This window comes from Rattus norvegicus, chromosome 17 (assembly GCF_021556685.1).
Source record: "Rattus norvegicus strain SHRSP/BbbUtx chromosome 17, alternate assembly SHRSP_T2T, whole genome shotgun sequence".
NCBI classification, from domain to species: domain Eukaryota; kingdom Metazoa; phylum Chordata; class Mammalia; order Rodentia; family Muridae; genus Rattus; species Rattus norvegicus.
In genome coordinates this window covers 35716975-35743430 of record NC_141550.1, presented here as the reverse complement: position 1 = coordinate 35743430, position 26456 = coordinate 35716975, and the positions used below count along the sequence as shown (strand labels likewise).

At 43.6% G+C, this 26456-nt stretch overlaps 1 pseudogene across 33 annotated transcripts in view; it reads right to left on the bottom strand.

Annotated features, from left to right (window-relative positions):
* LOC134482707 (uncharacterized) overlaps positions 1-26456 on the bottom strand; it is a 501539-nt pseudogene that overhangs the window by 375284 nt on the left and 99799 nt on the right. For 28 of the 33 annotated variants that reach the window (XR_015641613.1, XR_015641625.1, XR_015641611.1 and 25 more), the window contains one exon: positions 19633-19676. The product of XR_015641613.1 is annotated as an uncharacterized LOC134482707, transcript variant X6 (transcript). Of the gene's footprint in view, positions 1-19632; positions 19677-21569; positions 21641-26456 lie in introns of all 33 variants that reach the window. The other 5 variants (XR_015641629.1, XR_015641640.1, XR_015641623.1 and 2 more) reach the window with 1 other exon arrangement.

Genomic DNA, 26456 nt, shown 5'->3' with positions numbered 1-26456 from the left:
TACTCAGCCCAGGATAGCACAGACGCCTCACTAGGGAATACTTTGGGTACAATCGACCCTTAAAAGTTAATTGATGACAGCTTCTGTTACAAAGCTTGAATCTTATAGGCATGGTTCAAATGAGAGTAGGTAATAATCCTAGACCGACACTGGTCCTTGAACGGACAGAGAGATCAAGAAAGATGGGAAATAAGGGTAGATACAGACAGGAAATCAAAGTATGGTCCCTGGCTTCCAATGGTTCAACTTTACAGCTTTCACCTCCAGGATGGCATGAAAGGGAAAGGCATTTAGTAGAAGCTACACTTCAAGCTTGGGTCTTTTCTTGGGTTAGTGACATGTAGCATGGTCTCCTTCTACAACAGGTACCGGCAATGAGGTTTCGCTCCCAAGTGGTGCTGTTATCAAGAAAGGCAGCCCTCTCTCTTGCTCTTGCCCTTTCCTTCCTGCTCCCACTCTGTACCCATTCCCTTCCCCCCTTCTCCTTCCTCATGCTCCTGGCCAGTCTCTACTCCTCCACTTCTCTATTCTCTCTCTGCCTCTCTCTGCCTCTACTACCCTCTTGACTCCCCTCCTCCCTGTGCCCTAAATAAACTCTATTCTATACTAAAAAAGAAAAAAGAAAAAGAATGGAAGCCCTACAGTGTGTTGTGTGGCTAAACAGGAATGTCTACTATGTCATATTTGACTTATAATATTTTCCGATAGTGTATTCATTAAGACTAATCCCACTGAAAGCAGAGGATCACACACACACACACACACACACACACACACACACACACACACACACACACACAGGCACACATAATCACTCCAACACTACCTATTATTATGATCACTAAATGAAGCAAGATATTCCAGAAACTTCTTTCCCTGTAACTTTTCGGAATTGGGATAATAGAGAGGAGAGTAAAAGAGAGAGGATGGGGAAGAAGAAAGGAAAAGAAGGAAGGAGGAGGAGGAAAAGGAGGAAGAAGAAGAGGAGGAGGGGGAGGAGGAGAGAAAAAGAAGAAAAAACTAGGCCTGGCTGGTTCATGCCCATGATCCAAGCACTGGGAAGACAAGGGAATCATGAAAGCTCACTGCCAATCTATCTAGTTAGTAAATGCCAGGTTCAGCCTCAAAAAGCGAGAGCAATTGAGAAAGATATAGCCTCTGACCTACATATCCACATGCTCGGACACACGTGCATACAGCAGATTTACACGGTGAGGAGATGACAGCAGAGATTCCCATGCCAAATCTAAGTCCTCCAGTAGGGATGTTTAGAGTTGATGAAAAGAAGGAAAGGAGAAGGCACTCACATCCATTTTGTGCCATTTCCTTAGGTAGAAAATGGAGAGACAAATGTGAGGTTAAACACATCAATGGCATGGGCTTTATGCCATCAACCCACCAAGTGGGTGGACGACTTCTAGCTCAGATGCTCTTGTGATGAGACACAGAAGGCATAGGTGTCTCTGCACCATATGTCGAGTACAGCTTGGTCGGTCCAGACAGTAAAGGCTTGAGCCAGCAACTCCATGTCACATTCAAGAGAAAGCTGCTTTCTAGGTAGCACACTTTTGGGAAGAAACAGTTCATAAGTGATTTTAATTGGCCACAGTATACTTTACAGACGTCTCTGAACAATTAAAAGCATGTGTTGAGAACTGAAATTGCTCCTGCCTGATTGCAATTTTTACTGCCAGACATGGGGTCCACAAGAAGCACTTAACTTTAAAGGTGACCTCTGCTTTCTGGTGATGAGTCATCTCCAAGTAAGCACCACGGATGGTCTCCTTAGCAGTGAAAATTGAATACTTGGCAGTGGACAACTGAAGGAGACGAAAGAACAAGAAAACAGAAAAAAAGCCGAAGGGTAATGGGAGTGGGGGGAAGGGACCTTCTTCCAAATCCAAGAAGAAGAAAGGCCGAGCATTTTAGCAAGAGATGAAAATAGGTATTTAGAATGAAAGAAGGGGGAGGGTAGGCTGGTGGCTAATACCTGTAATCCTTTACTTGGGAGCCAAAAGCACAATTGACATGAATCCAGGGCCAACCTAGGCTACATAGTGAGTTCCAGGATAGCCTAGATGGCAGAATGAGAACATTACATCATTATGAACAAAACTAAATCTAGTGCTGGGTATGGTGGTACACACTTGTAATTGCATACTAAGTGGACACAGGAGGTTTCAGGAGTTCAAGGCCAGCCTCAGATACACGGTGAGTTCAGTGCCAGTCTGAGCTACCTAAAAATCCTGTCTCAAAGAAAACTAAAAACAGGGGTAGGATTCACCACATTAAAGAAGAACTGGTGAGTTTTACTAGAACACTGAAAGTCTTACAGACATGAACAAACTTAAAACAGTAATTCCTCTCTCTCTCTCTCTCTCTCTCTCTCTCTCTCTCTCTCTCTCTCTCTCTCTCGGGGTGTGTGTGTGTGTGTGAGTGTGTGTGTGTGTGTGTGTGTGTGTGTGCCCGGTGACCACAGAGGACAAAAGAGAGTGTTGGGTACCCTGGAGCAGGATCACTGGGCACTCGGGAGCTGCCTGGCTTGGGTGCTGGAGCCAAACTCTGGTCCTCTGGAAGAGCCACTTTCCAGTCACCGAGGTTGTTGAATTCTCACACTCATCTGAACCATGTCAGAAAGTAAAGTAGACTAGACAGTCATCCCCTCACTGTCTCATTATATTTTAATAAAGGTTACATGTTAAAAGTTTTTTTAAAAAAAAAGTGTTTGCTCACTGCAGAAAAGCAGAGGAAAGGGAGCATGAAAAGAAAACCCTTGTATGTGTCCATGCCCCACATTCAGCTACTGATAATATTCAAGTTCAAATAAACATAAATGCTTTGCAGAGATAATGTTGCGCAGGCAGGCTCCCATTTTCAATTATGTTTTCCAATCTAAACTTAAAATACTGCCTACAAAGGAAAGCAAGGTCTCGGTGTTTAACATCTCCTCATAGACATTCCCTTCCATAATGTTCTCTGTTGATAGAAGATACAAATGTTGACCTTTTGCATTCAACGTGCTTTTTACATAGAGATTTCATGTGCGCATCAATAAATTAGAAACCAGTTTGCTCTACCTTGGTTCTCTGTGGGTATTTTGTTTTGTTTTGTTTTATTGTTTTTGTTTTTTGAGAGTCTTATCTAGCCTGTGCTGGCCTCAAAGTCTGTACAATGTAGCTAAGGTTGACCTTCGACTCCTGATCCTCATGCCTCTACTATGAAAATGTCAGGATGACAGGGACACGCCACGATGCTTGGCCATAAGTGTATCTTTTAAAGTACCCACAAAATGCACTGCTAAAACAGCAGTGTAATGCGAAATCGCCGTGCTCTGTGAAATCTTAATGACTGAAGTGACAGCTAGTGGTCTGGAGAGAGAACTCAGCTGGTTAAGTGCTTCCTGTGCAAACATGAAGACCTGAGTTCTATCCCAACTTACAAGAAAAAAGCCAGGCATGGTGACAGTCATCTGGACGGTGGGGAGAAGGAGATAGGAGGATTCCTAGAGTGGGCTGCCCTGCTCATCTTGCTGAAGCAATGAGGAGCTCCAGTTGACTGTTCCGTGTTCAGTGGGACCCACTACCTCATAAATAAAGAGATTGCCATGTGGCTAAAATCTGGCAGTGCTCGGCAGAGACTGAATTTTGTTTCCAGCAACTATGTCTGACTCTCACCCCAGGGAATTTGACATCTCTGGCCTCTGTGGGCACTGCACTTCAGTGTACAAACCCACACTCGTACTTACACATGTATACATAATATAAAAAAATAAAAATGAATATTAAATCTAAAGAGTAATAATATATAAAGAAACTAAAACAGAGGAAGACACCGATAATCAATCTGTGGCCTGTATGTGCACTCACATATACCTGAACTCATATACATGCATACACCATACACCAACACACACACACACACACACACACACACACACACAACGACAACAAGAAGCCTCTATTACTAATGACCCATTAATAAGTAATGTAGGCTGGAGTTTGAGAGAGCCTGTGTTTAGCATACACAAAGCCCTGGGTTTTCCAGAACCAAAAATAAGGAAATGTTACTAACTGGCCTTTTAAATTCTACCATTCCAAGACCCCAGACTTTGTCACGCTCTCACACAAGAGGGTGACAGTTGCTTTGCTTTCTACAACAGGGCTAAGGATGCTTTTTTAAGTAGTTCAAGCCACAAGCAGGGTATTAACAGAAGGAAAATACTGAAGCGGGTAACAGAACTGGTTAACCGTGCCCTAAGGCCTCTACCATTAGTGAATTTTAGAGATGTCTTAACTCACTACTCATAATTGTCCCTGAAAAAAAAATATATTCTCTCATGTCAAGTGGAGGAAGAAACAGAGTTCAGGTTTAATAGAAGGCAAAGGGGAAGGGTGAAGGCGAGAGCAGGAGTTCACAGTAAAGCCAGAGCAGAGGGGGAGCCAGGCACACACTTTATGAGCTCAGACAAGACAGAGGAAAACCCTTCCCTCTGCAGCCTTCTCCTTGCTATCTGCCCTCACCCCCAGGTCTGAAGTAAACCTGAGCCAGGAGCCTCCTGGTGCTGCAACTCTCCTGTACTTAGAGCCTCAGACTCAGCCAGCAGCTTTTGGAGCCTTAAGGTCATAGCTAGGGTTGGTACACACACACACACACACACACACACACACACACACACACACACACACACACACACACACACGAAAATAGGTTGGGAAGCAAGAATAAAGGAAAGAGTTGCTTGGCAAACTAACATCCATGGAGAATTAGCTTCTGAAAGTCTGAGCAAACAGTTCACACCATAAAACAGCTGCTGCTAACCATCTGCAGGTCCTAATCAACACACACACACACACACACACACACACACACACACACACACTTCTGTCCTGTGGGGCCCTGGCTCTTAGCTATTTCCTGTCCCCTTCAACCCCCTAAGCATTCTTGGTCAAAGACTAAGTCACAAACTTACAGGCATTTACAGTGCTTTCCTAGAGTGGATTCTGTCCAAGATGTCATGACAGTAATGGAAAAGAGCATGTAGGCCTTCCAGTTCTGGCGTCTGCTCACCACTTGCAAAAACTGTCTCCCCTACCTTACTCACTGGTTCCTTCAGGTCCAGTCGGTGAACTGGACCAAATCAAATCATTTCTAGAATCACTGTATCACATTTTATTTAGTCTTTCTGTTTCTTTCCCCAGCCTCAAACTAATGGCTCTATGCCAAAGGGGGTGGTGGGGGGAGAAGAAGTTGCTGTTTGAGAAAGTATCGGCATGCCTGGCTCCTGCCAAAGTTTACAGCATAGTTCTATCCTGAGCCACAGCGAGGATGGGCCGTTGTGGGGGAGGGAAGTGGAGCCAGGCAGCTGTTTTTTCAATAAACTCTAGCAGAAACCCTCCCACTTCCTGCACTGGCTTCAGCGACCCCAGCAGAGAGGAGGCAGCCAGCGAGATCTTATTCCTCCAAGACTCAGGCTACTGCCTCCCTGACTCTGACCCTCCTCCACAACTGACCAAGGTCCCTTTCTGATCCGCCCCTCAACCTCAGGAGGGCAGCCAGAGGGTTTGTCCCAGCTCCTTTGAATGTTTATTCCTGGTCCCCTGCTCCCAGGAGAGATTCACCTCCTCTCCCTAACCTTAGCCCTCCCCATGCTCCACCCTCCAGCCCGGGTGTCCTAGCTCTGAGGCACACCAGGCATCAGTGCAAAGGCAGGGAAGGGAGTGCATTTCTCATCCCACACCTTCCAAGAAAGGGCTGGCCTTCCTCTCTGCAGCTGTGGTCAACAGTCCCAGGGCTCCTCAGACCAGCCTTTCCTCAGTCAAAGCCTCCGGGTTCAGTCTCCTTTCTGGAGTGGAAAGGGGGGCAAGAACATGAGAAGGCATGAAAAAGCTGCTGCACCCACCAGCACGAGGCCGCTCAGTCAGCCCAAAAGCTCTAATTTGTTAACCTAGAAACCCCTGGGGCATTGCAATCAAAGAGGGCCCCACCCAGCAGCACCTCTGATTACTTTTTTCCCTTCTAGTGGGCAAGCAGAGAAGAGGGAAAATCAGGACAACTGTGTGCAAAACAGAACTACTCCATAACACGGACTTGGCTCTCACAAGACCCAGATTACAGACTCAACACCTCCATGTCTGTCCAGATGGAAGGGGGAAAATACAGGGTGCAACCTAGATCCAGCTGCCCAGACAGCCTGCCAACTGGAGCATCAGTACAGCCTCAAATTGCTCCTCAGGCCCCAGATGGCTTTTTCGTTCCTTCCTTTTAAAGTTCTTTAAGGTTTTCTAGTTCATATTGGTAAACTGACTCTTTCATATTCTGGCTTTAACAGTGTGCAAATCAATGCACAATGAAACCCCGGTGTGAAAGGGCCTGGCGTAAGCATAAAAGTATATACATAGTGACTGTGCATGGAAATCAACCTTTCTTTTAAAAAGTCTCAAATCTTTCTTAAATGACTGAACAGTAACCAAAGAATGAACATTGTTATGTCATAGATCTGTTAATGATTAAAAAAAATAAACAATTCAGGCTTGGGGAGATGGCTCAGTCCATAAAGTGAGGGCAAATGTGATGTCCTCAGTTTGATCCCCTACACCCACATGAAAGACAGGCACAGCTGTGTGCTCCAGACATCCAAGAGCTGGAGAGAGGAAGGTGGGAAGGTCCTCGGGCTCCCTAGCCAGCTAGCCTAGCTCAACTGGTGAGTTTCAACTCCCAGGAAAAAGTCTGTCTCAGAAAAGAAAATGTGGGAACCAACCAACAAAAACATCACATTGACCTCTGCCCCCAGGCACATGGGCACATGAACATATACACCTACACACACACACACACACACACACACACACACACACACACACAAACACACAAACACACATACACACAAAACACACACAAACACATACCCACACATAAACACACAGACACACACAAACAAACACACACACACATGCACACACTACATGAGTTGGCACATAACCAACCCTAGGTCACCCTCTATTTCCAAATATAGATCCCATATAGCCTAACTCACTGACTTCCCTTTAGTCAATAAAAAAGGCTGAATTGTTTCAAAAGGCATGAGACATCAAAAGATGGTCTGTTATGATTTAGCCTAGTAAAACTATGTAATATATATAATGATTGTTGGCATCCAAAACAGTATTTCTCAAAAAAAAAAAATCATCTCAAATAGATGGTATATGCCCTTGCCACATACAACTCAGGACCCACTGCACCCCCCTTCTCTTTGTACAATGCTCAGGCACACCGTTTTTCCGTTTTTCCTCACGCTAAAAGAATTTAAGGGGTTGGGGATTTGGCTCAGTGGTAGAGCGCTTGCCTAGCAACCCCAAGGCCCTGGGTTCAGTCCCCAGCTCCGGAAAAAAAAAGAATTTAAAACCCCATAACAACTCAGAATTCCAAAGTACTGCTGCGCTCTAAACTGAGAATCTAATTTTCCTTCTTATCTTCCTTCTTCATTTCTAGGACCATTGAAGCAAAAAAGGAGGGTAGGACAAATAAGAATTTAAATAGATCTATGCAGACTCCAGGCTTTTGCTCTGAGGTCTAGGCAGAGGCTTCAACAGCTGAGACAATGACTCCATGAAATGGACCTAAGATATCCTGTAAAATATATGTATGTGTGTGTGTGTGTGTGTGTGTGTGTGTATGACATAAATGGCATGTTTTAAATCTCCTATAATGTGATTATGGCTACTAGCATGGAAAGGGGGGGGATTCACAACGGAATAGGAAACTAAAGAGCAAACTCCATGTAAGGCAGAATCTGAAGGACCTGGCAGCATCTTCTCTCTAAGGAGTCTCCATCAGTCATCACTAGAGCAGGTGGTAACACTTCGGCCAGCCTATCAGTGACTAAGACCGATGCCAATGCTTCTACCCTAACGGGGGAAAGAAGTGTGGCTAGATGCAAAATGTAGTACCACGCAATCAGAAAGATGGTTCATTAGAAGTAGAATAACACTTGTCAGCAAACACTTTGGAGTTTAAGTGCCTCAAATGCAGATTCTTCAGAATGATCCAGAAATGCCTTTCGTGGAATCCTCCCATTTGTTTCTCTTCTGGAGTTTTCATGGGTCAAAGCCTAGGGATGTCCTGAAGACCTGGTGGATATCCTGCTTGGATAGGAAGCTCAAGAGAGAGGAGAAAAACACACACACACACACACACACAAACAACTGAGGGACTTGGGGTGCAGTGATGACCTTTCTAAGGCGACCTTAGAAAGGGTGGTACCTGCATAACATCGAAATGAAAGCTTTCATCTCTGGAATCTCAATGACAGCTTCACTCCAAAGAACAAGGGGGTAGAAATGCTTTCTGGATTTATAAGGCAAGCATTTCCAAGGTTTTGTTTTCCAAAAGGAAAGAGAAAGAAGGGCAGATGTGTAGTGACTATGAATGGCACACATGGTTTCCTCAGAGGTTCTGTCTACCCAACAGTCACCCTACTTATGTGAACCAAATTGTTAAGATGTAGAATACAATATACACTTCTCTACGGAGCCTGGTGCCTGAGCCCAAGGCAATATGATCTGCCCCACCCTAGAGTCAGGTGAGGAAAGGCCCAGCACACCACATACTTGGGAAGGCAGCTGAGCGCACCTAGTAGGATACTTCTTCAGAATGCGAAGAATAAAAAACGTCCAACTCACAATTCCTGGTTGTAAATTATCTTACAAAATTATCATTTGCTTAATATTTTCACATTGGAAGTAGGAAGTGCATGAAAGATCCTTGTACAAGTAAAATGACAATTGCTGATCAATCATCTGCATGGACCAGACCCTGCACGGAGTTTACATGTTTCATTTTATTTGATTCCTACAGCAGATCAGGGGGTCGTTATGACCACGATCACCACCTGTTAGAATGCAGCTTGAAGCTTCAATAAACAAAACAGCATGCCAAGGGCAGCTGGGCATTCAACGCATAGCAGTCAACACATCTTCTGTAAGTCACCGTGATATGCACCTTTCATAATTGGACAATGTACCAAAACATCAATCCCACTACCAGGTTAAGAAAAAGGGGTGAGCTGGGTTCTCAGCTGACTGAAAGAAAGCTTTAGTGGTGGAGTAGCAGGGGAGAAAGCTGCTGTCTTAGTCAGGGTTTCTACTGCTATGAAGCAGCACCATGACCACAACAATGCATTCAGTGGTGGCTGGCTTACAGTTCAGAGATCTAGAACAGTGCCATCATGGTGGGAAGCATGACTACATGCAGGCAGACTTGGCTATAGAGAAGTAGCTGAGTCTTCTACATCTGGATCTATGGGCAGCAGGAAGAGAGGTGGTGGGCCTGGTTTAAGCATCAGAAACCTCAAAGCCCCAGGAATACACCTCTTCCCACCAGGACACACTTCCAAGTATTATTCACTTCCCAATAGCCTTTAGGGGCTATTTTTATTCAAGCCACCACTAAGGTGAAATCTTCAGTGTGAACTGAACCCCAAACCTCATTATTATGAACCATTTTGCCTGTGGTTAGGTAGTCAAAATGAAATGGTATACTGGATGCTCAGTAAATATTACATTTCTTCCCCCAGTTCCCCAGACTCCCCCTACATCTCTGAGGAACCAGAAACTTTCAAACCAAACCAAACTCTATGTTTTGGAGAAGTTACATTTATGGTCATAAGTACGCCTAAATATGCTGAGTCTCTGAAAGGAAATAATAATTATCATTTATTCACAGAGAAGAGCTCATGTTTGGAAAAACTCTTTTTTGGCTCTGTTTGATTCGATTTTGTGCTTTGTTGCCTTGTTTTGAGACATAGTCTCTGTGTGTGGCCCAGGCTGGCCTCTAACTCACCGTTACCCTTTTGCCTCAGCCTCCCAAGTGTTTGGATTACATACCCTAACAATCCACTTTGTTGTGTAATCCTGTGTTTCAAAAAGGAGCTAGAGGAGGCTAGAGAGATGGTTCAGTGGTTAAGAACATTTGTTTTTGAGCTAGAGGAGGCTAGAGAGATGGTTCAGTGGTTAAGAACGTTTGTTCTGCAAAGGATCCAGCACACACACAGACCTGTCCATAAGTCCACTTGGGGGGTGGGGGGAATCTTCTCACCTTCTTGGTCACTAGGCACACATGTGATACACACACATACATCCAGGCAAAACACTCCTAGACATGAAATAAAATACATCTAAGAAAATAAATGAAGGGAGAAGGGCTGGAGAGAAGTTAGCAATTACCAGGAGCCAGGTTTGATTCCCAGCATTCACCTGACAGCCGTAATTCCAGCTGCCTATACTCCAGTTCCTGGAATCTTACACCCTCTTATGCCCTCTGAAAGCACCGGACATACACATGCAATGTTGACATATATTCATGCAAAAACACCTATACTCATAAATACCTTTAAATTATTTGGTTTTTTTAATAAAAATAGCTAACCTCGATGGTGAAGGCCCATAACCCTAGCACCCCCAGCACTTCTAAGGCAAAAGCAGGAAGTTTCAGAATACAATACCTATGACTCACCTACCAGGTTTTCTCCAAACATCATTTTTAAACAAAGTTACCATTCTGCATCAGCCTAGGTCTCTATCTTACCCTTGTCTGTGTATATTCTTTGGTATCATAATGTCCCATCTTTACGTCCCAGCACCTAGAGCTAGAGCGATGGCTCACTTGGTAAGAGCACTGGCTGCTCTTCTAGAGGAACCAGATTCAGTGCCCAACAACTGTCTGTAATTCCAATTCCAGAGGACCAATACCCTCATACAGACATACATAAAGGCAAAACACTAATGCACATTTTAAAAAAGGAAAAAAAGAATCACAGCAGCGAGCTGTGATTTTTAACTTTAACTACTGCTCAGTGATCATCAGTTGCTATGAAATCTTTACGGTCCACCAAGAGAATACTTGTGAATGAAAACCTTCTCTTAAAAAGACTAGAGATATTAAAATTGACCTTCTATGGTTCTATACAGAAGTGGTTGCAAGTGGTTTTCAGACCCTTAATTACTTATGTTAAAAATAATCCCCTTTTCCAGTTCCACATGATACTACAGAGTACTCAGCACCAGTTGGTGGTAGCATAGAGACAGATACATTGGTCATTGGAACAGAAGGAAAAGCCCAGTTATTGGTAATGTCATCCACACAGCCACGAAGGGAAAGAATACACAAAAGGAAAAGGTCTTCTCCTCAACAAGGGTACCAGGGGAAACTGGAAAGCCACAAACATGCCAAGAAATGAGGGCAGAGTTTTAGCTTGTAGCATATGTAGATGAACTCTAAATAGATTAAAATCTTTAATGTCAGCCCTGGACTTAGAAAAGTATCAGAAGAAGCAAAGAAAACTCTCAGCAGAATCAATCGAGGCAGAGGTTTGGGAGTATGACATTAAAGGTGTATAAAACCCAGCCCGAGTAACTAGAGCTAGATCAGGCCAAAAGGCTTCTGCTAGGCAAAGAAATAAAGTGAAGAGGCAGCCCAGGACAGAAGAGAAAACGTCTGTAGATCACATATTCAAAAAGTAGTTAATACTTGAAATACAGAAGGAATTGATACAACTCAATACACTTTTAAAAAAGCAAAGATATTTTTCCAAAGAAGGTGCTTCAGTGGCCAACAGGAAGATCCAGAGCATGCAAATGAAAACCACAATGATGTGGGATATGCCAGCACAGGGAAGGCAGAGGCATGAGGGCCAGAAATTTAAAACCAGCCTCTGCTACAGTGTAAGCTTGAAGATAGCCTGGGCTCATTAATTAGACCTTGTATTTAGAATGTTGTTATCAAAAGGCTAAGAGGCAGTAAGCAGTGATGTTTACAAAACACTGCAGCAATGTGAGTTACACACACACACACACACACACACACACACACACACACACACACACACACACACACCAAGCCATGGAGTAACATTCAGCTAGATAAAAGGAAACCCCATCATCTGGTCTGGATGAACCTAGAAAACATGACACCAGGTAAAAGAAGACAGACACAGGAAAACCTGCACAGTACAAGCTCTGTTAATATATGTAATCTAAAAACAAGCTCAGACTCTTGAGTTAAAGAGTAAAATGGTGGTGAGAGGAAATGACAGATATCCCTTAAATGGCCTGAACGCATCATTGATCAAACACACGATACTACGACTACAGTTCATTATGCTATCTTGTTTACTTAAAATTTGCTGAGTGTTCCATAAGTGCCCACAACCTGCTTTCCACACACAGACAAGATGGCAACTAGGCATAGGTGGGATAATTAATTTGATTGTAGTGGCTACTATGTTATGTCTGCCAAAACTTCACAAGATGTATCTTGAATTATGTAAAATTTTCATTTGCCAATCCTCTTCAATAAAGCTGAAATAAAACTAGAAAATGTTTTAAAAATTTTAAAAGAATTTCCTCAACTAGAAATGGGCATAAATGATATTCCTGACAGATTTTTTTGCTACAAAATTTGTAAGTAGCTTAGTTCTAGTAAATTCTTTCATATTCATAAACACATTTTGTAAAGAAGTAACAATATCTCTTACAAAAAAACGAACACACAGATGAACAAAAGCCTAGAACACTAACCAGGGTTTTGTAAATTCCCTTCTCTGTGAACTGTGTTCACCTTTAAAGGTGAAATGAAGGGCATTGTTTTCATAAGAAACTGTAATCCTAGGTGGCAAACTGCTAAGCCACTTTGTGACCACCAGGAATAGCACAGCTTCTTGGAGAGAAGCAGAGAAGTGACCTTAAAAGCTCTTCATTCCATCACAGATAATTTGTCTTCTAGAGAATGCTGTCCACACTGTTTATCCATGAGATCAACAGTAAAGCACCAGGTCACAACGGCATGGCAGTCAAAGACACATGGTCTGAACTCAGAGACTTGGGGTCAAGTGCCTGCCTGGCCAATTCCACGGTCCTGAGACAAGTTAACCTCTCTCTGTCTCACTCCTATCATTTGTAAAAAGAAGTCAGAGTACCATCAAATACATGGAGAAGTCAGAAGGATCCCCTGAGTTATTGCACTTACTAAGGCTTGCACACAGCACCCATCATCTCCCACACACTGCTTCTATGGCAGCTGACAGTAACAGCCGAAGCTTTGACCCATGGCACACAACATCATCAGCTGGTTACAAAAAGGTGCCCTCCAACTCGTTATGCCTAAGCTTTCTAAAAGAACCACACATTCCAGGATATTCTAGAAGACAGATTTAAAACACAGAATATGAATCTGGCATGCTTTGTGTGTGTTCCCAGGGTGAGTGGACGCTCTTCTTTCCAAGAGATGAGCCTTAGAGCACACATCACTTTCAGCAGACTTTTGTCAAACAGAGAATGTAATTTTTAGTAGTGGTGGAGGAGGTGGTACATGTCCTTCCATGTATGTAGAGGTCGGAGGTTCGTGTCTGGTGTCCTCTGTTGATCTACCATTACTTTTTAAATGACACAGTCTCTCACTGAACTGAGTTAAAGAGTAAAATGGTGGTGAGAGGAAATGGCAGATATCCCTTAAATGGCCTGAACGCATCATTGATCAAACACACGATACTACGACTACAGTTCATAGTCACAGTTTCAAACAGGCTAGCTGTCCAGAGAGCTGCCACAGTTCTTCCGTCTCTAGCCTCCAGTGGTGGTACTGCAGATACACACCACCTTCCTGAGTGTTTTCCATGGGTACCAAGGATCGGAGCTCAGGTCCCAAACTCGCACAGTACACACTTTGCCCTGTGAGCCAGCTCCCCAGCCCCACAGTGGATGTAAATTATTTTGTAGTTTATTTACTCTGGTATCTTACAACAACATTCCTTATATAGGAGAATTTTGCACATGGCTTTTCCATGGGTCTTCTGCAGAGTGAGTGAGTGATTTCCTTTACCCACACAGCTTCTCAAAAGCTTCTTTATTACTGTGTGTTTTCCTGTCTGCGAAGGCTTGACAGGCATTCTCAACCTATGCTGGCCACAGTCACTCAAATAAAAACATTTATTATAAAATTAATATTTTTAAGACATTAAATCAGCATCAAAGAGAATCTTAGCATCAAAGAGAATTTCTACTACTGTGAAGAGACACCATGATCAAGGCAACATATTGGTAGGTTACAGTTTCCATGGGCTAGCGTCCATGACTACCATGGAAGGCAGCAGGCTGGGAGCATGGGGCTAGAGCAGCAGCAAGCGCTTACATCCTGATATGAAAGTTTGAGGCAGAGAGAGTAAGACTGGGACTGGCATGGGCTTTTGAAACTTCAAAGTCCCCAGTGATTCACTTCCTCTAACAAGACCACACCTCTTCATCCTTCCCAAACAGTCCACAGTCCTACTAACCAGAGACCAAGCATTCAAATATGCAAACCTATAGGGGCCATTCTCATTCAAGCTACCACAAAGACTCTCAAATAATTGGAAAGTGGCACTTTTATAGATAAGCAGGTCGAAAAATAGGGAGGGACTGCAGGTACATGTTCATTACAGCATTACTCACAAAGTTAAAAGGTGAGGAGCACATGTCTATGCATGGATGAGTGGAAGAATGAACTATAGTATGTGCTTCATGAGGAAGGACATGATGCTTATAGAAATACAGCGAGCACACAAGAACAAATACTGCATGCCCCCACTAATGGGTGTGAACAAACTCAAGGACACCAAGGAAAGTGGGTTGTGAGGGGCAGGCAGGAGATGGGAGTAAAATCAATGCTTCATGCATGTGGTTTTGGGTTAGGAAGATGAAGCTGTTCTGGGGATGGGCAGTAGTGATGACTGCATAACACGGTGAGCAACTGTGAGGCCAATAAGACACACCCCACAGCAGGAGGCTTTATCTTAGGCTTGTTACAACCTAAGAGATAATACTGAACCATCCCAGCTTAGCGCTGCTCACTCAGAATCTCAGCCACATGTAGGTGGTGGAGGCAGGAGGATTGGGAATTCAAGTCATGAATACACATTACTGTGCCAATTGTTGTCTTGGCCCCTGTACATCGTAAAAAGAAAAAAGAAGGACCAAGTAGCTATCAGTGACCTTGAACTATAGAAACTATTCAGGGGGCCAGAAAGATAACTCATCAGGAAAAGGACCTTGCTGCCAACTCTGATGATTGGAGTTCGATCCCAGGAAGCCACATGCTGGAAGGAGAGAACTGGTTCCCAGGAGTTGTCCTCCACACAAAATGATGAACAGATAATGTTTTGTTTTTTAAAATCAGCTAGATAATTTTGAGCAAAAAGAAAAATGCTAAGAAATCAGGGACCAATATCTACTTCGTTCTCATCCTTAAAAGATTGGAAGGAAAAGCGGGAAGAGAGGAAAGGGGGGAGACAAATAGAAAGCAGGAAGGAAGAGGGGAAGAAACAAGCTTCCTGTTCCCTCACTGCAGGAGAAAGCATTGCACATGCTAACTACCAATTAATGGGAAAAACACTGCAGCTGACTGAGATGTGAGCCAGACCCAGTCACGGGACACCTGTGCTCTATTTGGTACCTGCGATGCTCAAAAGCAATAGGAAAGATTCCAGGGTCTAGCACATGCCACAGTCTCCAAATTGAACCTGAGCCATCCATAATCTTCACTGTCAAGGCAAGGCCTAATAAATTTCAGGAAGATTAATCCCACTTAGACCTAGCATCACTAGCCTCCAGTGAAAACACTCGATTAGATCATAGGGGTCCAGCCGGTCTGGCTCGCCCACTTCAGCGGCTGTTTCTCAAGCTTTAACTGACAAGACATGACAGGAATAAGGACAGAACTATTTCTCCTTCCCTTTGTCCTTCCCTGCAGCCACATTTACTAGCATTTTATAGTCTCTTTCCAGCAGCACGCTCCCAGGAAGCAGAGGTGAGGTGCTCCATCACGCTCACACCCCTCATGCCTTCAATCACGCACCTCCACAGAGAAGATTCAGAGGACTGGGACTGTTGCCAGAGCTGACCAGTTATTTCCTTTGAACACTAAATAAAAGCTAATGAGGCAAATTATCTTTGCTTCTCAAAAAACCCTAGGATTGCACACTGAAAATCCCACTGTAGTTCGAATTGGACTGGGAGATGAATGGTTTCGTGAAAGATGATACTCTGGGGGACCAGCAACTCCTGGTTTTGATTAAGCTGACGTTTTTCCTATGACAGGCTATAAATAACCATTTTTGTTTAAAAATGTGTGTGTGTGTGTGTGTGTGTGTGTGTGTGTGTGTGTGTGTGTGTGTGTGTGTACGTACTGTTAAATTTGGAGGTTCTAAGAGCCAACATGATCCCAAGCAAGCTATGGGATGCTTCTGCCTCGTCTTTGACATAATCTCTATCTGCTATCAGGCCAGCCCTTGGCATTTGCATCCACATCTGATTACAATGACTCACATGAAAAATAAAAAGTTTTCATAGATTTGAATTATTTTTCAGACTCCTAAACAACACGGCCAATACATTATTTTGCATTCGTTCTGATTACAGGTTTTGTGGAATTAGAAACAGGTGGCATGTGATACTCAGGCCTGCTGGCAGGAAATTTGCATATCAACAGAAAACAGAAATTTTCTAATCACATAAATCATATATTGTAATCACATAAAAAAAATCATTCTTCCAGTTCCTGTTTGTGAGAAATGTGTTTTAAAGGGCAAGAAAAGCAAACATGGTCAAGGTCAACACAACCTAAAGGGTTACCCTTGTATGGTAAGGATTTTCCACAATGTGCTTCGGGAAATACACAAATGTTTGTTTATTTCCCCAGAAGGAAACCATTGCTGGAGACCACATAGGTAGATTTTGTTTGTTTTGTTGTGTTTGCAAAGCTGGGGCTAGAACCCAGTCCCTTACCCAGGTGAGGCGAGCATGGGCCACTGAGCTACATCCCTAGCCTCTTTGAGTTTTTATCTGAGACAGAGTCTTGCTAAGTCACCCAGGCTGGTGTTGAACTAATTCACTCTATCACCTGCTTAGACCTTGAGTGTGACATCCTCCTATCTCAACCCACTGAGTAGCTGAGGTGACCAGAGTATCCCCCCAGGCAGACTCCAGTCAGGTTTCAGACCTCTGCCATCAGTTACAAATAATTTCCTGGACTGATTAAACTTTCTCATCTCGGGAGATAAAACTGGGCCTTTATTTCTACCCCAAATGCAATCAGGAGGGAGATGAAAAGGACATGACTTAAACTAAGCATGATGTCAAAGAAAAAAAGAAAAGAACTCACCTCTAACCCACTTCTTTTAAACTGGAAAAATAAAATGTGTTTTCCACAGAGACTTTTTTTTTAATCTGTTTCTACTCAAGGCTAGAGGTCTATTTATTTTTAAATGACATGGAGGAACCCTCCCAACTGCAACTCAGATTTACATCTGGCTAATCCTGAAAATGTGACTGACCAAATTCATGCTGTTTGCGTCTAATGAGTTCTGTGATTTGGGGATAACACGTGTGAGAGATGGCGAATTAACTACGGAGAGTCAGAAAGCAGCAAGCAAGCTAGCAATCTTGGAGGATACGAGTCAATTTCTAATCATGCTTGCCAGAAGCTTGGGGTGGGAGAGACAGGTGATAAACCCTGCCAAGAACTTGTCTCCATTTCCTTTTCCCGTAGACTATTTCAACACTCCATCAACAAACATAGCTCAACTTTTCCTTTCCACAATTTTGGAGATTGCAAGGAAAGCTCTGGCCCCCCTGATAGTCTCAGGAAAATGAAAACACTTCGCACTGCAAAATGCAGTGTCAGTCTCTAAGAGGCCCATTCCTGGAGCTGTGTCCACTTATAATCAAAAAGGGACAGAGGTGAAAGGTGATGTCACGGGCATGTTAGAGAAATGCAGAGTCTAACGATGCTGGCGCCGACAGACAACGAGGAAGCCATGATCAAAATTCCACATACCTAGACACTCCATACCTAGATAGCACAGAAGGGTGAACAGCAGCTAAATCAAAACAACAAACAAACCCAGAGACAGCACAAGAATAGACTTTAGATCAGGTCTCTTAGGGCTGAAGAACTGAAGTTCTCAGAGCATTTACTCATATGACAGGTAAGGGCCTGCAAGGGCCTGCAGGGCTCATGTCTTCCCAGCTGACTCTCAAACCTTCACCAGAGATGAAATGTTCACCAACGCTTTCTATCCATGACTGCCCTTGGAGGGCCTTTAAACTCTGCCCCACCACCCTAATAAAATCACCAATCTCCTGGAATCAAACAACTGATTCAGATGTCCAAACAGGCAGCTAAGAAACACAACTCTGAAAATACACCCTTAAAGAAGCACGTCTCCCTTTAAATGAGGAAAAAGAATACCCTTGGCAGGGAAGGGAGAGGCAAAGATTAAAACAGAGACTGAAGGAACACCCATTCAGAGCCTGTCCCACATTTGGCCCATACATATACAGCCACCCAATTGGACTAGATGGATGAAGCAAAGAAGTGCAGACCGACAGGAGCCGGATGTAGATCGCTCCTGAGAGACACAGCCAGAATACAGCAAATACAGAGGCGAATGCCAGCAGCAAACCACTGAACTGAGAATAGGTCCCCTATTGAAGGAATCAGAGAAAGAACTGGAAGAGCTTGAAGGGGCTCGAGACCCCAAAAGTACAACAATGCCAAGCAACCAGAGCTTCCAGGGACTAAGCCACTACCTAAAGACTATACATGGACTGACCCTGGACTCTGACCCCATAGGTAGCAATGAATATCCTAGTAAGAGCACCAGTGGAAGGGGAAGCCCTGGGTCCTGCTAAGACTGAACCCCCAGTGAACTAGTCTATGGGGGGAGGGCGGCAATGGTGGGAGGGTTGGGAGGGGAACACCCATAAGGAAGGGGAGGGGGGAGGGGGATGTTTGCCCGGAAACCGGGAAAGGGAATAACACTCGAAATGTATATAAGAAATACTCAAGTTAATAAAAAAAAAAAAAAAAAAAAGAAGCACGTCTCCTTATTGAATCCTCACAGACATTTATTTAATTTCATTGTCTGGAGCTGGAGAGAAATCTCAGTGGTTAAGAGCACTAGCTGTTCTTCCAGAAGACCCAGGATTCAATTCCCAACACCGCATGACAGCCCACAACTGTCTGCACCTCATGTTCCAAAAGATCTGGCACCCTCACACAAACATGAGTGCAGGCAAACCATCAATGTACACAAAAATAAATACATCTTTTTAAAAAAATAATTGTTTTTTCTGACTCAGAAGATCATAGTCACCAGTTCTGTCCCTGGATCCTAGATATACTTCATACAACAGAAGCAGGCTAAGTTTATATTTTTACTTCTGGAGACTGAAGCTGGCTTAGTGTGGATGATAGAAGGCAATGGAAGACTGGAGCAATCCGGGTGATACAAAACACACCATGTTAATTAAATGTTTTATATATTATAATACCTTATATAGTACCATAAGGTACACATATGAATACATAAAAGGAAAAATAAAAAATAGACATATGAATACATAAAAAAGTATGCTATTATGATAGAAAACATAGAAAAAGACACCCAAAATAAATAGCTGTGAGGAGGAGAGGCAGAAAGCAACGGGGTTCATCTGGGACTTTGGGATGACCCAAGCAAAAGCAAGGCCCAGGCTGGAGTGACACACACAATCACAAAGATTGGTCATCTAGAAACCCTCCCAACCAGGAGAAATCTCTTACCTGAACGTGCTGGGTGTGAAGGCTTCTGCAGGCACGTGGGAATACTATGAGAGAAAGGGAAACTGGGTTATACACTGTGAAAGGAACCATGGTCCTTAGAGGACCTAACACTGCCCTGGCACTTGACTGTTCTAGAGCCACACCACAGACTCAACGCAGAGTATTCTCTCCGCAGACGCTTGAGCAAAGCTAGGAACCTTCAGCAAGGATGGGCACAGCTCCAATCTGGCCGCTCCTGTCTAAGGCATGGCCTTGCAGGACATGTAGCCATCCCAAGCCTAGACTTTCATAATCTGGTGATAAATTTCTCCAGAGTAACTCTCAAAGCTAAGAGGACTTCACTACACCTGAGATGCCGTGGTGGTGTGTGTTGCAGGGCGTGGAAGGGGAAGCATTCATAACACTGTGTAATGTTCCCTAGTGATTGTTTTTAATGTGTATTTTGCCTGCATTATATATGTGTACCACTTACATGGCCGATAGCCAAGGAGACCAGAACAGAAGATGGAGCTGGACCCCCTTGGAACTGAGGTTACAGAGAAGTTATGAACAGCCACACAGGTACTGAGATTTTAACCAGGATCCTCTGGAAGAGCAGCCAGTGTTCTTTCTCATCGAGCCGTCACCTCTCCAACCCTTACCTTAATGGTTTATGTAGCTGATTTCATTTAGCCTTTGAAATATTTGTAAACCTAGTGTCAGCAGGGCTTGGGAGATGGGCCAGCTGGTGGTATTTGCCATCCAAGCACAAGAACCTGCATTCCATTCCTAACACTGAATTAGAAGGTAGCACGGTCCTGGAATAGGTGCCGGGAGGCAGACATGGGCAGATCCCTAGACTTATTGGCCTGCTAGCTTAGACTACTAGTGGAGTCCCAGGAAAATCAGACACCTTGCCTCCAAACCCGAGGTAGAGAGGGCTGAAGAATGGTATCAGAAGTTGACCTCTGGCCTACATAACTTCGCACTGCCAGCAACAGAAGGCTCTAGAGCTATAGTGGAAGATGAACAAGAAAGTGTTCCTGTCACAGAAGTAGCAATGGAAGTCACAGATCAAAATGCCAGCTGGTGACCTCAGAGGAGAACTTCCTAATAGCACCATGTACCAAACCCTGGGTGCCAGGCCACCATTGTTGCCACATCAAAACCCTAGTGAACATTGACTCTAGGACTTAAAAAGAAACGCAAGATTCTATCAAAGGTCAAGTTTGTTTCCTATGGCTTACCCTTTTAAAACACTGGCATTTTATGAGCACATGTTTGATTCCAAAATAATTACTCAATAGAGTGGAGAAAAAAATTAGCTAATAACACTTTTGCCCAGGCTTGGATATGCACACTTAGAATCCCAGCTTGGAGAGAAAGAATCAGGGGGATCTAGAGTTGCAAGGTCATTCTTGGGTACTAAAAGAATTTGAGGCCAGCCTGGGCTACATGGGACCCTGTCTCAAAAAAAGCAAACAAAAACTTATATTTTACTTTAAAGCTGCATTTGTCTTTCCCTGATAACCCCCTTTGAACACATGTGGAGTTCATGACAGCAAGTTTTTTTCTTGAAACTTGGAAGTTCTGTTTTTTTCTTCACATTTTTTGGGTAACTATACCATAAAGTCCTTATTTCCAGAAAATCTAATTCCAAGAAAAAAGTTCTTGGCAATTCAGGGCAGATTCAGCTATTTCAGGGTGACTTCTTTTTTGTTATGCAGGGGAAATAATTGTCTAAGGATTAGAAATGTACAGTGTTCCTCCTGCGGCGGGACAAGGGTGCATCTCCAGTAGGTGAACACACTTCAGAAAGCAACCATCAAGATCTCTGGGGCTCAAGGTCATTTTTTCTCTCCTTACGGAGCTACACATAATTGGCAAAGCACATTTGTCCTGTGAATCAGGTAGCAAGAAAACCATTTGATAGATCAGCAGTCATAACCAGGACACACCTGCTCTGGCTCCCTCCAGGTTTAAAATAATTCAGCATCATCAGCCTCTCCAATTAAGTACAATTAATATCCTGAAATGCAAAAAAAAAAAAAAAAAAAAAAAAGCTTGGGTAACTAAAATGGTTGCTACCACCACACACAGCAGAAAATACAAACTGTGCACACGGTAGCAGCCTCCCAACTTCCCATCGACCTTGGGGTGCTAATGAGACAGCTCTGCAGAGACCACAAGAAAAAGCATCCTGCACTTAGCTGGCCCTAACGCAAACTCAGATTCTTGTCCCTCACCACAGCAGGAGGCCATCGCTAATTGGGCTGTGCAGGAGACTTGGCCTGAAATGCGCTGCCCTGAGCACACCTCAGGAGAGGATTGGGCTACGCACATACACGTGCACTCGACTGAATGGTCACACATCACATGTACGCATGCACACTCGTGCATGTAACCGGGCATGCAAACACACATGCGTACAAATCCAAGTGCACACTCAGACACGTTCTCCATACCCACTGCTCTTTGTTTTCTCCCCCAAAGCCCAGGTGGACATAATAAACGTAGTTTTTGATATTAAAGTATGTGATTAATTGGGGGGGGGGGAGAGCAGGTGGGGTTTTGGGGTTTTTTTTTTGTAAGCATAAGCCTCCCCCCATAAGCCGGGTGGTGATGACCACAGACAGAAACAACAAAGGCTCCTGGTGAAAGGAGCCCCTCTAATCACATTAGCTTGCAGTTCTAAAGGAAGATGGTTCCTCTGAATCTCCCTTTATACATAGCAACTTCAAAAAAATCCCTATTTTCTTAGTACATCTTTACGGAGGAAAGCGTGCATGCCTTTGAAGACTCACACAAAACAAACAAGAGTCTTTACAAGACCTCCCTGGCCACCCAGGGAGAATCAAATAGTAATTTTTTTCCTCCAGTAGGCCACCCCAGGATACCAGGAAGAAAAAGGAAAGAGAGGAATTCATCAAGTAACCAGGATGTGCTTTTCAAGTGTGGCTATCAGACTGTTTTAATCTAAATATTATGTTATAGTTTTCACTAGCAAAGCCCACAGCAATCTACTGATCCATTTATTGGACAGAAGTTGTTTTTAAATCACAGAAAAACAGGTTAAAAAATCTAGGAAATGGCAGAGGGGAGGAAGATGTTAGAGTTTTCTTTTTTAAATCCTGAGAAAGGAGCAGAGGTTTAACCGTGGTGATTATCAGAGTGGTGGAGGGACGAGCAGGGAGTGCTGAGGCCCTCGAATGAACTGTTCAGTGGCTTCACTGATGGAGGCATTGGGGGTGGGGGAGCTGGCATGGCACCACAGGGAGAGCTAGGAGCAGGCAGAGTGTCTCAGAATCTTAAGAAAGACTTGGAGGCTACACATACCTACATGGACTCTGCTGCTTGTGTCTCTGCACAAACTCTCCGTTTAGACCAAATGAAAACTGGAGGAGTCTTTCTAACCAACTACCCCAAGCTGTTGTCCCTTGCCCAGTCCCTACTGTGACCATTTGGGAATCCATGCTCCAGCGCCACACCCTCAAGGTCCATACAGTTTTAAGTAAAGGTCACATGTACCTGCTTGAGAAAGTTTACTGATGGTCGTGTGTGTGTGTGTGTGTGTGTGTGTGTGTGTGTGTGTCTGTCTGTCTGTCTGTCTGTCTGTCTGTCTGTCTGTCTGTGTGTTCATGTGTGTTCATGAGAGTATGGGTGCACATATGCTGGAGCCTCAAATGACAGTCTCTTACTAGACTAGGACTTGACAATTACAGGCTAGAAGGCCATGGAGCTCTACTTGTCTCTATGTCCTACCCACTTCCCCAGTATTTTACATGGGTGTTGGGACTTTACCAACTGAGCCATCTCCCAGCCACATAATGGTCTTTCACTTCCCTGAAATAATCGCCTGACCTTATCTCTCTACTATTTCTGAAAAGAGCTAATTTCCTGCCTCAGTTTCTCATCTGATAAAGCAGATAAGAAAGTGAACAGTGTTCACTGCTGTAAATGTTAAGGGAACTGAGGCTGCTGATTGACATTATTGACAGTTGTCAGTTGACTCAAAGAGCAAAGACCTCAGTAAACCTTTTCTTAATATCTACAGCTGTAAGGACACATTGTAAAATCTCAGGATTTTTATATGATCCTTTAAATAATCCAAATATGAGAGAGAGAGAGAGAGAGAGAGAGAGAGAGAGAGAGAGAGAGAGAGAGATATGCTGGCACAGCAGTAGTGATGCATGCCTTTAATGTGGAATTCTGTGAGTTTGAGGCCACCCTGGTCTACAGAGCATGTTCTAGGACAGTTATGGCTTCACATAGAGAAATCCTGTCTTGAAAAAAAAGAAAAAGAAAAGAAAAATCCAAACAAAACTAATCATTGTATAATAAAGAAAGAAAACCAGCTCCAAATGAAATAAAGCCAAAATAAACTAATGTTCCTTCATGCTGAACTTTAATGGATAGGTTGGTGGATAGATCAGGAAGGTGGGATAAAAGATAGATGGGACGGATAGATAGATGGATGGATACATTAACAATTAGAAAACACAAAGGCCGCCCAGTTGGTAACCAGTTAATTGATCAAGATGTCATCAGCAATTCAAACCCAGGGTGATAAAAATCCTGGCTTGCTACATACATCCCTCATGCTTTTATATACAAAAAAGACAGACAGGCAGACAGAGAATCATTCCTTTTAATTTTTAAATAAAATACAGATTAGGAAAACCTATCGTGTAAAAAAATAGAAACAGTATTCCTTTTCAACCCTAGGATGTCTTCAGTCATTTAAAGTCCAATTGTGTTTAAAGCCTTTTCATAGTAGCAGCAGCGGCAGCTAGTCTTTGCCTTGTGAAGCCTATTCCTGCCACAGGTGTCCCTGAGTGGCAAAACCACATGCCAGTCACAAGCCCGTCACCTCAGGAAGCGTACAGACAGACCGTTCTTGTGAAGAGCTCCCAGCTCCATGTCAACTCTTGCTCTTCTCCTCCAGTCTGCCCCAACATTGATTCAGCAAAGTGCAGCACCAGCATGAACATCCCCATCACCGAAATAATGAGCAGACTTAGAGAAAGGCAGATTTCAAAGCAGTTGATAGACACTTGAAATGGCAGAGCTCTGAATAGCAGGACCTATCTATTCCCTCTGCTCTCTAAGGCTCAGACATGTCACACATGTGTCCGATAGGGACCTCAATCTAGGACCTGGAGCATTAGAATTATGTCCAAAGATGTTTCCCTAGTGGGCCACAAGGCTGATAGGTACAGCTTCAGGAAATATTCTGTCACTTCCCTATCCCAAGTCCAAAACACATCATCTCGGGGCTAAGTTGGTAACATGTCCGCCACACAGCAGAAGAACCCAGATTTAAATCCCCAGCACCCATGTAAAAGGCTGAGTGTGGTAGTGCACATTACAGTCCTACCCCTAAGGAAACAGTCAGATGACTCCTTGAAGCTACTGGCCAACCAGTGTAGGTGAACCATGAGCTCATCCACGTTCTGAGAAAGATCATGTCTCAAAAACCAAGATGGAGTATGGCTAACAAAGGCACCTGACATTGCCCTCTGGTTCTACACACACAGAATGTAATGCACCCACATGGGGGTGCATCTACACACACACACACACACACACACACACACACACACACGTACCACAATCATACACATCATACATACAATCACATAGAACACCTACCTTTCTCCATACCTCTTGGAATGTCACTAAAAACGTGATCTGGGTAATATGTCAAATAGAAAACGCATGGTGCCGAATGCTGGCTGGGGGCAGAGAGAAGCCTTGGAGAACTGATTCACAGCAAGGCCCCTAAGCTGAACCGCCACAGCGGGGCTCTCATTAATCACAATCTCAGTCACCAGCAGGCTGAATACATTATGTTTAGAGTCCTTCAAGAAAAAAGGCACTCCAATCACACAACTTTTCATTATCACAAACTGTTGTAATTGTTCTACCTTATTACGTTACTCTTGTTGATCATTTACTGCCCAATTTGTCAGCATTATGATAGGTATACAAAAGGGTCCAAGAAATCTCACAGTTTGTAAAACGTATCCCACGTGATGTAGGAGATGCAGGGCCGTTTTCCCTAAGATGCAGGGCCTTTCTGTATCAAGCTACAACATGAGTATTTGAGGAAATCATGGGCCTTCTCTGTAGCACATACTCCTTCTGGATGAATAAAATAATGGCTCAAATGTCCCTCCTTCAGAGCTCACCTGTGGCCACCCCGCCTAAAACAGCCCTCAGAGTATACCTCTGCCTGCACATTACACATTATTTCTTTATATTTATTGTTCTGCAGTCTCTCTGCCCTAAAGCAATATCCTTAGTATAGGAATTACCTTTGCTCTATCTGTGCATTCTCAGGATCTAGAACAGTAACTAATAAATATAGGAAATTAGTAATTACTCAAAAAGTAACTTATATGCACTTCCCATCACAAACTTATTGATGTGCTCCTATCTCACTCAGACCCTAAGGACAAGGTTTTGTCTACCCCAAAACAACAAGACAGTTGCCCTTCATTAGCCACAAGCCACTTTTTGCATGAAAAGTTCCAGTCCCTGATTTTAACCCCCATTGCTATCTTCCCATATTCCTTAAATCATCTCTGGGCCATGAGGAGTCTTAACCATAGCATAAGCACTATGTAAATACTCGGTGTTCTCTATTGTTTACAGATGGCAACAGGAAAAATCAACCTACATATGCCCAGAGCAGCCATAATTCACTCTCTACACTAGGTTGGACCTATGGGCATGGAAGGCAATCACACCATGTTGTTCTTGGCTTCTGTTCTGCTAGCCGAGGTAACTCAGGGCCAAGAGTGAGAGAAGAGTTCTGAGCAATTTCTGCAGCTGGCACACTT